Source organism: Cervus canadensis, chromosome 6 (genome assembly GCF_019320065.1).
Source record: "Cervus canadensis isolate Bull #8, Minnesota chromosome 6, ASM1932006v1, whole genome shotgun sequence".
Taxonomy (NCBI): Eukaryota; Metazoa; Chordata; class Mammalia; order Artiodactyla; family Cervidae; genus Cervus; species Cervus canadensis.
In genome coordinates this window covers 13,016,240-13,029,145 of record NC_057391.1, presented here as the reverse complement: position 1 = coordinate 13,029,145, position 12,906 = coordinate 13,016,240, and the positions used below count along the sequence as shown (strand labels likewise).

The following is a 12,906-nucleotide window of genomic DNA, read 5'->3' as shown; positions in this document are numbered from 1 at the left end:
AGTGACGCCGTGGAGGAGGGTGGCAGAAGGCAGCCCGTCTCCAGGGGCACTCCTTCCTCATACACAAGGGAACTAGGGGAAAATCCCTTTTTCAGCTGGGGTCTGTGATGAGGTGGGGAGCGAGGGAGGGACATGAAAGGGAACTTTAACTGGTCAGGGCCCACACAGCAGGCCTCTCAGGAGTCCCTTTCCATGTGAGGGCTTCTTGCCGACCGGCCCAGGCGCCCCGTCCAAGGCTCTCGCCCCTAGCTCAGAGCTCAGGCCTACATGGTCATCTATGAGCAGAGCTGCGACCCCACTCCAGGCCTGGTTCTGCCTCGGTCCCCAGAGCCCAGCTCGGCCCAACCCACCACCCACGGCAGTGTCCTGTCCCCGTGCAAACCACGTCTTCTGTGGTGACTTGGCCTCTGAGCAGTTGGCCTGGTGCCCACCGCACTCCCCCAGGCTAAAATGTGGTCCCTGATGGACCAGTGGTGTCCGTCCACGGGAGCTCTTCTAAAAGGCAAAACCAGAGAGCCTGCCCCAACCCATTACATCAGAATCTTCCTCTAAAATCCCCGGGTCACCGGCCCGAGGGAAAGTTGGAGCAGTGCCATAGGCTGTGAAGACTAGGGAGCTGGAGTGGCAGGGGCACCATCAGCCAAGAGTCAGGTGGGAAACGGGGGGCTTCTGAAAGATGCGAGACTCCAGGGACAACCAGGGTTAGACGGGTGAGGAGAGTCCTTATACACACAGAATCCTTTACCAAGGGATTTCCCTGGTGGCCCAGTGGCTGAGACTCCATGCTTGCAATGCAGGGGGCCCGAGTTCAATTGCTGGTTGGAGAACTAGATCCTGCACGCCATCAACTAAAGGTCCTGCATGCCACAACTAAGACTTGTGCAGCCAAATTACAAAGATGAAGAAGGGGGGAAAAAAAGGAATGCTTTATCTAATGAGTATTTCATGAGTTCCTACTTTGTGTGGCACGAGGGATACAGTGGTGAGGGAAAGAGATGAAAAGAGGCCACAAAGCGCTTCCACGGAGCTTCCATGGGCAAGGCCGACATTAATCTACTAATCAGGTCAGCGACAATGACAGGCGAAGGGCAGGGAGCTGCGAGCGCATACGACGCTGGGGACGATGCTTCACTGAAGGGTGAGACAGGGCATCTCTGATGGGATGGTGGTTGACCAGAAGGTCTAAAAGGCAAGTACACAGACAAAGGGGACTGGGAGGAGGACATTGCAGGTAGAGAGAGGAGCGTGTGCTAAGGTTCTGAGAAGGTGGAGAGCACGGTTCTGAGAGGAGGGAGACCAGAATGGAGGCCAGAGGGACCAGAGAGGAGGGAGGCTGGGGCAGCAGGAAGGCGTGCCTCTGCCGGGTCTCAGACTCCATGATGAGAGGTTCTGCTTCTTCCTAAGAGCCACAGGAACCCTCTGAGATGTGTAAGTGGGAAGAGTGTGTGTGCCTGTGTGTAAGAAATTCTGGCTGTGGGGACAAGCAGACTGGGGGCAGGGGTGGTGGAAGCGTCCAGAGTGGATGAGACGGGGAATTCTCTGGTGGCCCACTGGTTAGACTCCCCCCTGCTTTCACTGCTGAGAGCCCAGGTTCGATCCCTGGTTGGGGAACTAAGATCCCACAAGCCGCGTTGCATGCCCCCGGCCACAAAAAAAGAGTGGATGTGATGGGTACTCTTATATAGAGAGAGCCCCCCAAAGGCAGTACTGCCCTTCCTACAAGAAGGCTCATCTTTGGACCCCACTGGTCAGCGGGCAGGACATTTCTGACAGCTGGGCAGGGCTGGTGGAGAGGCATTTGAAGCTCTCTGTCCCTGTCCCCATTCAACTGAGGGCACCTGTCTTCCTGAGAAAAAAAAAAAAAGGAATTTATGGACACTGTGAGGGAGGGGCCTGCCAGATGCCAACAGAAGCACCAACCAAAGAGACAAAAACAAGAATCTAGTCAAACTCTCTGAGTCACTGGCCTGGGCAGGGGGAAGGACAGACAGGTCAGAGCTGGGCTATGGCAGAGGGACTGCCGGGAGCTGCTGACTAAGGGCGACTCCAAGGATGTAATTACCTCCCTCCCGTGGGGCCCCAGACCAAGGAACCCCAACAGCCCCAAAACAGTAATTAGCAGGCAGAACGAGAGAAGGCAGCCTGGGACTCGCCCCTGAGACACGGAAGGCAGACGGCCAGATGCGGAGTCATGAGACCTGGGGTCAAGACGAGGTTCTGCTCTTCCGGCTGTGAGACCCTGGGCAAGTCGTGAGGTCTGTGGGCCCCTCGGTTACCTCATCTGTAAAATGGGAACATTCTCCGCCCACCGCTGCCCTTGACCTCACGCAATTTTCAGTATTCACTCAAAAGTGCTTTCTAGGGGCTTCCCTGGGGGCTCAATGGTGAAGAATCTGCCTGCCAATGCAGGAGACACAGGTTGACTCCTGGTCTGGGACGATCCCATACGCCACAGAGAAACTAAGTCTGTGCACCTCAACTATTGACCCTGCGCTCTAGAGCCCGGGAACCACAGCTACTGAGTCTATCCACCCCAACGCCTGAAGCCGACACGCCCTAGAGCCCATGCAGGAGACCCCACTGGAATGTGAAAAAGCCCACATTCTAGCAAAAAAGCCCACATCCAGCAACGAAGACGCAGCACAGCCAAAAATAAATAAATAAGTAAAACTATTATTTTTAAAAAAGTGCTTAGTGAAGTACCAACCAGTGAGCGTTACTTTTCCACATCACAATGGACCCTCTCCAAAGCCAGCCCTGGATAAGTGAGGTGAGCTGTGGGGCGGAGGGGGAGAGAAAGGGGGTGTGGGAGGTGACTAGTGGGGACAGAGAAGGCCTTAGCTGCTCCTATTGTCTTGAAAACCACTGTGCGCCCACAGAGAGGGACGTGGCCACATTCCCTCTTCAGGGTTTGCCAAAATCCCCTGAAAAGAGACAGCTGAACATCTGGAGTGGCCTCCGCATAGAGTCCTTGGAAAGATGCTCAGACCAGCAGGAAGGAGTGAGGTTGTGCAGGGAGTCCCCCTTTCCTACCTGGTTGATGGAAGTTTTTTTGTTTTTTTTTTAATGCAGCACTATTTACAATTGCCAGGACATGGAAGCAGCCAAAATGTCCATTGACGGAGGAGGACTGGATAAAGAAGATATGGTGTATATATTACAACAGAATATTACTCAGCCATAAAAAAGAACAAAATGATGCCATTGACTGTGACATGGATGGACCTAGAGACTGTCACACTTAATGAACTAAGTTAGACAAAGACAAATGTTATATGATATCACTTATACATGGAACCTAAAAAAATGATACAAAAGAACCTATTTACAAAACAGAAATAAGAGTCATAGATGTTAAAAAAAAAAAAAAAGTAACACAGGGCAGGAAGAGGGTGATGGCGGACAACAGAAGAGGAGCCCCCCCCTTCCATGGGACAGACAACCTGAGACAGAGAGCAAAAGGCCAAACTCCGTCAGCTGTGCATGGGGCCTGGGTCTTAGCAGGGAAGGTGGGGGACAGGACACTCTGGGCACTCCTGGTGCAGAGGGGTGCCCACCCGTCACCCTAATGGCCTAACCCCCAGGACCCCTAACAGCCGAACCAGAGACCCAGAGGGGCCCAGGGCCCCACGCCTGCTCGGGGGCCTGCCGGGGGGAGAAGGGCGCAGAGTGGGTAGAAATGGGAGGCCTTGGGACGCACAAGGCCTCTACATGCCTTGTGAGGATGCAGCCCTCATGGGTTCGGGTAGTTGACGGGCGGAAGGAGAGTCGAGGAGGGCAGAAGGCATATCACATTTGCAGGCAGAGGCCTCAGTGTCCTGACTCCTCATCCAATCCCTTCTGGGTTACATGGGTTGTTTCTTCTCAGGGCCTAAAGATCCTGGCTGTCTACCTGCAGTATTACAGCAGACAAAACTCCAAACATAGAGGAAGCAGCAAGGAGCAAGAAGGGGGTGGTGATAAATGGGAGGGGGTATGAGACTGGGAAGGGGTGGCGGAGGAGGGGGAGGGGACAAGGGATAGAGGACGGGAGGGAGGTGGAGGAGAGGAGGCAAGTGGTGGAAGGTGGGAGGGAGATAGATGGAGGAGGGGGAGGAGAGGAAGAGAAACAAGGGGGGTGGAGTGGGGTGGGGTGGGGGTGGGGAGTGGTGAGGGGAGGGGCAGGGGTGGGAGAGACTAGGAAAGTCTTTGGTCAAATACAACAAACCGGATGGATGCATTTCTCTCTGTCCTGCCCAAGACAATGAGTAGAAGAGCAGATCAGACAAAATTGGAAAGCAGCTGGCCAAATGGGAACAGACTTAGCAGAGTGACGTGAGCTGAGACCAATCGTCATCAGAGGACGCCAACAGAAGTGATTCCCATTGGGCCTCAAAACCTGGGAAGACTCAGGAGTTGGAGGCACCACACACGTGTCAGGACTCGGCTGAGAATAGGAAGATGGGGCTAAAGTCTGCAGAAGAGGCTGGCAGGTCCCAGCTCTTTCCCTGCCAGCCTCCCCACAAACAGGACCTCCCCAGGCCTGCCAGAGACAGGTCTGCTCTCTATGGAAAATGATCCAGACAGCAGCTCTGGATGGGGTCACAGGGCACAGCTGGGGGTGAAGTCAGACAAGGGTTAGAAACAGGATTTCGTGAATGCTCCCTTGTTCACCAGGCACCCAGGACAGTGGCAGTCAGGCCCGTGCCCCACTCCCACCTGTAGAGGAATTAAACAGCTGAGCCCAGGAGAAAAGACCTGCGACACTGACATCTGGGGATCACCCAACAGAACGACCCAGTCCCTGCAAGCCTGCCCCCCAGGGAAGCCCGTTTGCCAACAGGCCCCTCCCATCGCCATGCACCGAGCAGGCACTCAGCTTTTCATTGCTACTCTCTCATAGAGATGCACATCCGGAATCCCCACAGAGACACACATAAGTGGGGGAGGAAAAAAAAGAAATCTGAGACAATGTAGGGAGCAGAAGAAAACTTCCAAACAAAATGAAACGAAACAAAAACTACTCTCAGGGAGACAAGTCACTGGAATCCTAAAACAGGAACATGTGCAAACTACTGAAAAACATTCCTGGAAATAAAATATAAGAATATAAATTAAAAACTCAAGAGAGTTTTTCACAGACTTCTTGAGCTTTTAAACTACATACATGAATTATTTTAATAGTATAAAATTTTTTAAACCAAGGAAGGTACAATAATCAAGGTACAGATCAATGGACACTCATAGAGTCCAGAAACAGCCACATAGATATGATCCACTGGTTTCTGAAAAAGGTCCAAAGATAATTTAGTAATGAGACAGAAGAGACCACTTTCAACAAATGGTGCTAGAACAACTGGACGGCCATATGCGAGGAAAATAAGATGCAATCTACACCTTGTACCTTATACAGAAATTAACTAAGGTGGGTCATAATATAAAGCTTTAAACTATACATCTTCTAGAAGAAAACATAGGAGAATATCTTTGTGGCCGTGGGATGGGCAAAGATACTACATCAGAAACATATTCCAATTTTTTTTAAAGTTGATGAACTGGACATCATCAAAGCCTAAGCCTCTGGTGTTTGAAAAGACCCTGTTAAGAGAATAAAAAAGACAAGCCACAAATTAGGAGAAAATATTTGCAAAGAATATATTTGATGGGGCTTCCTTTGTAGCTCAGTTGGTGAAGAATCTGCTTGCAATGCAGGAGACCCCAGTTCAATTCCTGGGTCAGGAAGAACCCTTGGAGAAGGAAATGGTAACACATTCCAGTGTTCTTGCCTGGGAAATCCCATGGATAGAGGAATCTGGTGGGCTATAGTCCGTGAGGTTGCAAGAGTCAGATACAACTTAGTGACTAAACCACCAACATATTTGATAAAAGACCTATTTCCAGAATACATAAAGAACTCTGAAAACTCACTAATAAGAAAACAAACAACCCAACTATTAAAAAACAAAACAGGTAAGTGACTTGAACAGACACTACACAAAAAGACATAAATGTGGCCAAAAAGGAGGATGAAACGATGCTTGACATCATTAGTCATTAGAGAAGTGCAAACTAAAACCATGAGATGCCATTCCATCATTACTAAAACAGCTACTACTGAAAAGACTGCCATGTCCTGGCAGGGATGTAGAGCAACTAAAACTTCATATGTTGCTGGTGGGAATGTAAAATGGTACAACTACTTTGAAAAACAGCTTAGAAATTTCATAAAAGTTCAAAATATAAACCCACCATATGATCCACCCAGTCCACTCTGTGAAGTCTTACCCGAGAGCAATGAAGGCATCTGTCCACACAAACCTGTGTGCATGAATGTTCATCCCCACTGTATTCATAAAGGCCCCAAACTGGAGATGACCCAATGCTTCTCAACAAGCGAATGAATAAGCAAACTGAAACAGCCATACAAAGTCAAGTAACAAAAAAGGATGAACCACTGATACAAATAACGTGGATGAATCGAAAAACAGTCATTCTCAGTGAAAGAAGCCAGGTGGGATTCTGTTTGTATAACATCAATACAGTAAAGTCAAGGGACAGTGCAACCTTACATGTGCATGATAGCAAGCAGATCCGCGGTTGTCTCAGGATGGGGTTGGAGGGGGATGGGAGAGGGGGCTTATCAAGGAATAAAGCTGATGGTTGGTACCTTGACTCCTGGTGGTAGGTTTTTTTTTTAATTGAAGGATAATTGCTTTACAGAATTTAGTTGTTTTCTGTCAAACCTCAACATGAATCAGCCATTGGTATACATATATCCCCTCCCCATCTGCCTCCCCATCCCACCCCTCTAGGTTTACACAGAGCCCCTGTTTCACTTTCCTGAGCAGTACAGCAAATTCCCCTTGGCTATTTTACATGTGATAATGTAAGTTCCATGTTACTCTTTCCATACATCTCACCCTCTCCTCCCCTCTCCCCATGTCTGTTAAGTCTGTTCTCTATGTCTGTTTCTCCATTGCTATCCTGCAAATAAATTCTTCAGTACCATTTTTCTAGGTCCCATATATATGCGTAGAATATGATATTTATCTTTCTCTTTCTGACTCACTTCACTCTGTATAATAGGTTCTAGGTTCATCCATCTCATCAGAACTGACTCAAATGTGTTCCTTTTTGTGGCAGAGTAATATCCATTGTGTATATGTACCATAACTTCTTTATCCGTTCATCTGTCGATGGACATCTAGGTTGCTTCCATGTTCTAGCTATTGTAAATAGTGCTGCAATGAACAATGGGATACATGTGTCTTTTTTCAATTTTGGCTTCCCCAGGGTATATGCCTAGAAGTAAGATTGCTGGGTCATATGGTGGTTTTATCCCTGGTGGTGGTTTTGCAGGCATATACACAGGTCACAATTGACCAAACTGTACACTGAGAAAACATGCAGTTTGTTGTATGTCAAATATACCACAATTTAAAAAAAAAAAAAAAAAGAACTCTGGGACTTTGGACTTAGATAAACCTGGATTCAAATACTGACTGTCTCTGGTCAATAGCTGGGTAAACTTGATCAGATTGCTTAATGTCTTGGCCTTAATTATCTTTCATCTTAAATAAGTCACTCTGCTGGATTGCTGAAAGGACTAAATGACATTCCAGGGAAAGGTTTTGGCAAATAGTCAGGACACAATACATGGCATCAATCCACTGTCATTTTTGTAGTCTCACTATTACTACACCATCACTATGACAGCGCCCGGAAGAGAAAGGTCCCGAGTAGGAGCTCTAGGACACCAGGCCCCTCCCCTGCCTGGGCCATCTGGGTCCACAGCCCTGGAGGCCACGTGAGGCTTTGGGTAGCCTGGTGTTTCCAGTCTTCACAAGACTCTTGTGCTCCTTATCTCAGAGCAGCCTCTCCGAGATGCAGCTGGGTCATAAGGCAAGTGTTGTATTGGTCCCGCCACACCCCATCGAGAGGAAAGGCGCCCCTCCTAGCACCACACAGCTGTCTGCACCCAGGTCATAGCTACAGGGCAGGTCTCCTGGCTGCCAGGCCAGGCCTGATGGTGGGGAGGGGCACTCTCCAGCTCCTGAGCACACGACCACTGGTCTGGCTTGGCAGTATCCTCAAGAAGTCACTGGGGGGCTTCCCTGGTGGTCCAGGGGTTAAGAATCTGCCATCCAGTGCAGGGGACATGGGTTCAATCCTTGGTCGGGGAGTGAAGACCCCACGTGCCATGGGGCAAGTAAGCCAGTGTGCCCCAACTACTGAGCCCTGTGCCTCAACTAGAGAGGCCCGCACACTGCAACGAAAATCCCGTGTGCCACAAATAAGACCCATGGAGCCACAGAAATAAACAATAAATATTCAGAAAAAGAAGAAGTCATCTAGCTCATGCCCCTGCTTCTGGGCTGTACAATCCGCAACCTCATGACGAGGCGGGCATCCCACTCACGTCCTTTTCTCATCACTGACTACTCCTTTGGGTTCAGGGCTGCACAGAGCCAGCCCGTAGTGTTCCTTCTCTCCCTCTGTCCCACTCAAAACACCCAGTAATGCTTACCAAAGGATTAATAGTGAACTGGGAGTTTCAGCTGCTGGATCTAATTTAGTCCATGTGTCCGGTACACACCCTCCCAGCCTTACAGGGCACCGGGCCCGTTTTAAGCAAGTCCAATAAATAAGTCTTAATTCTGAGCTGATGTTATCATAAACATGCTCCACTGCAGAACAGGGTCTATTTACAACCTGCCCCTCTCCCTGACCCAGTCCTTTCTCGGCGTAGCCCAAGACCAGCTGCTGGGGCTGAGAGCACAGTCCGCCTCTGGGCTGAGGTCTTGTCCCACACCCAGCAGCTTCCTGATGAGAGACCCTCAAGAGTTTCTCCAGCAATGCTCTCAAGCTCCTCTGACAGAGGTTTTATTCCTTAAATATATTCTTCACCAGCCGAGCCATTTCCTATGGCAGGAAATTAGGTTTCCTCCCATTGGCTCCAAGTGGGGCCTGTAAAGTGTCCCAAAATGGTGGTGGGAGCCGCAGCCAAGGCCATGGACATGCCAAGGTCCTGAGCCGACGGTGAAGCGGAGCCCGCCCGTGCACTCGGGCAGGGAGGCAGGCCCGGGGCCCACACGCCTTCACGTCCCTGTGACCAGAGCTCTGGGGCCCGCAGCCCTCTGGGGGCCGACATGAAACCGGCAGACATGGACGTGAGGCTGGGAGATGAGGAGCAGAGCACATAGCTCCAGAAACACCCCGGGATCCAGTCACAGCACGAACTATACGCGGGGCAACTGCTGCATGTGCATGCGTGTGTGCTCAGTCATGTCCAAGTCCTCTGACCCCATGGACTGTAGCCCGCCAGGCTCCTCTGTCCATGGGATATTCCAGGCAAGAATACTGGACGGAGTTGCCATTTCCTTTTCCAGGGGATCTTCCCAACTCAGGGATCTAACCTGCATCTTGTGCATCTCCTGCATTGGCAGGCAGGTTCTTTGCCAGTGAGCCACCGAGGAAGACCGGGCACACTGCTACTATGTGAGAATACAAAGACGGCCCAACCCCAGTGCACCCTGCCTTCCCCGAGTTCAGAGAACTAACGGGGCTTGACCAAGGTCATGTAACTTGTACAGGAGCAAGGCCAGAACTCAGACCCAGACCTGGGTTGAGAAATGGAGGGTGGCATAAACAGTCCTTTTTCCCGTGCTGTCCCATGCTGCCTCCCTACCAGGGAAACTGACTTCTTATCCATCATCAAAGAGCTACTGAATACCCACCAAATCTCAGGCGCCAGAGCAGAAGTGAACAAAAAGCAAATTTGTTAATACTTCAGGTGAAGCCTATTTTACTTAAAACACATACACACAACTAAACTTTCTAGCTTCTTCCAGAGACCAGCTTTTTTTTCCAATTTGCTCATTGAGTAGTAACAGTTCCTTTGTTTCTACCTGGCCTTTGAGCACCAGTGGTCTCTCTGAGATCTGCTGCTCTGCCTCTCCTTCATACGTAAGTATCAGAATGTTCCTTTCCCTCTTCCATGCCAAGGATGGCCCAGGACAACTGTCTGACAGAGCAGCAAATATGCTGCTGCTGCTGCTAAGTCGCTTCAGTCGTGTCCGACTCTTTGTGACCTTATGGATGGCAGCCCACCAGGCTCCCCTGTCCCTGGGATTCTCCAGGCAAGAACACTGGAGTGGGTTGCCATTTCCCTCTCCGCAGCAAATATGAAAGCCCTGCAAATAGTCCTGCTGAGAGGACCACTGGATTTAGGGGTTCACCCAGGATCCTCTCCCTTTGGTCAACACAGCCAAAACCAGGACTTCCCTGGTGCTCCAGTGGTTAAGACTCTGCCTGCCAATGCAAGGAACACAGGTTCGATCCCTGGTGCAGGAAGATCCCACCTACCAGGAGCAACTAGCTTGAGCACCATGACTACTGAAGCCCGAGTGCCTAGAGACCACGCTCTGCAATAAGGCACTGCAACGAGAGGCCCTCGCTCACCTCAACTGGAGAAAGCCCACGAGCAGCAACAAAGATCCAGTATAGCCACACACACACACACACACAAAAAAAAAACCACAGCTAAAACCAAAGCATCCTTTGTTCCAGGCAGAAATGCTATGCAGGGGTCACATGTTGAGTCAAGGGGCTGCAGGTGACAAGCCACAGAGGTCTAGCATTTAAGGAACGAAGCGTTCCTGGTCAGCTAAGCCCTGGCTAACTGTCTACCTGAAAACTCACTCTGGAGAACTGCAGACAGCTGGGACTTGACCTTGAGCGCATCCTGACCAGTTCCTTCCTTCTGTGGTTGAGGAAACAAACTGATAGATTAAGCACTTCAAGGTCACCCAGCAAGTGAACACAGAGCGAGAAGGTGGTCGCCCAGCTGTTATTTCACAGCAGCCAGAACTCGCTGCTGCTGAAGTCTGAAAAACACACGAGTCCACATTCGCCCTCAGTACACTGACTGCAACAAAACATATTAATGATTTTTCTTTATTGTATTGAATCTTAAGTTGCCCAGAGTTCTCAATCTTCAGGATGACAAATATTTTTTAAAAACTGGGTCTGAGCACTTGGTCTAGGTGAAGGATGTGTGCTATAATTCCTGTCCCATCAGTGCAACCTTCTGAAAGTTACATTAAAAGAACCTGTTACAAACAGAAAGAAATTTAGCTGTATATTGAATCTACTATTCCCCAAATCTTTTCAAAGTTTACTTTGGTTGTTAAGAGTTTAAATAAAAAGCAACACTTCCAACATCAGCTCCTTATCATCTGGTGCCATAAAGGAAGAATCTGGTATGGGGGAGAGGGGGGTGGTCCCCAAATCTCCGGATAACTGAGATTTCCCTGTAACCCCACCATAGCGACCACACGCTCCAGCCCATTTCGTACGTGTCCTCAGCAAGTTCTGTTAAGTACACTAAGCACGTTTTTTTTAAATGTTCCAGTTTAGATTGGCCTGTGAGGAGCTGAGAACAGAATTTCACAAGCCCTGATACCAGTCACTGAACCACTTCACCAAGAACAACCCAATTCCCATCTGAACTTGCCAATGGGTAATAGCTGGTGCTTCAGGCCGCCACACTGGGGGACAACCCATCCGATGCCAGGCTGAAGCCCCCAGTACTGTGCTCCGGACCAGAAACCGGCTCTCACTCCTCCCCCACTGGACTGATGTCTCCCCTCCCCGCTGAGAGCTTTCCAGAGTGGCTGGCTCAGATCTGTGACAAGTGCTCCAAGCAGATGGGGCCCGAATGTGAGCCCCAGAGGTGGGAGGACCCCCTGGGCAAACCCTGGAAGGAAGAAGCCAAGGAACACCTCGTCCTGCCCACTGCGGCGGGTGGGCCCCACAGGAAACACATTATCTGGACCTCAGGGCCTCCCTCCTCCCAAGGGGCCAGGGATGCGTGGAGGGCGTACACTTTCTACAGAAGACAGAGGCTGATCTGGAGAAAGTTCACTTAATTACAGTCATCTGTAAAGCATATGTACACCAAGAATCTTTCAACATCGGGCTGTGAGTAAGGGGAGCCCAGTCCCCTCCTCACCCCGGTTGCTCAAGCTCAGCTTTCCCGACACTTGGGGGCAGATCACTCTATGTTGGGGTAGAGAGGAGCCGCAGCTGTCCTGTGTCGTAGGGTATTTAGCAGCATCCCTGGCCTGTCCCCACTAGATGCCAGTTCCACCTCACCTCGCAGCTATAATAACCAAAATCATCTCCAGATCTCGCCAAAGGTCCCTGAGGGGGCAAAGTACTCCCCTGGGTTCCTTGAGAACCTGTGGGCTATGGAAATACTCTGGGCATGGGCACAGGTTGGGGAAACAGAAGCAATTTCCACCTCAAAGCAAGTGTCAGCCTGGACTTCGCACTCATCATCTCCCTGGATACAGGGATTCTGTGGGGTGGGTCTCCTCAATCCCATTTTTCAGGTGAAAGATTCACGTGGCATTGAGTGACTTGCTCAAAGTTGCCCAGATGAACTAGAAGTGGTGCCTGACTTTGTAAGCTGGGATCACACCCCAAACCCAGCTCCCCATGCCTGCAAAGCACAGTGATCATTCTGTTTGAACCAGAGGTTCTCCGTGAGACCATGATCATGGTACCCTCTGGTCCCCCTCACCCATGCAAAGAAAGTAGTTACATCTGGGAGGCAGAGGGGAAGAAGGAAGACAGGAGGAAAAGGAGTGTTTCATGTGGAATCTTTCTATTTCACAGCTTTGGTGTTCAGAAACTTTTTTTTTCCTCCAAGAACCAACTTAAGGGGATTACTTTTTTCTTGGCAGTATCACAGAGGTTTCACACTGGAAAGGGAAGATGTGACAGAAGTCTGGGTTGGTCTCTGGTTACCGAAATAAGGGGGAAAGAACTGTTGCCAGGCTTCACGGAACTTTCTGGATGGCCATTTCACTCTGCCAGTTAATATTCACTAAGAATGGAATTAAGCAAGAAGATCATGTATTT

The 12,906-nt window shown here is 50.0% G+C and overlaps 1 protein-coding gene across 1 annotated transcript in view; it reads right to left on the bottom strand.

Annotated features, from left to right (window-relative positions):
- Nucleotides 1-12,906, bottom strand: part of SMAD3 (SMAD family member 3) — a 128,541-nt gene that overhangs the window by 26,857 nt on the left and 88,778 nt on the right. The gene's annotated exons all lie outside the window — the stretch shown is intronic.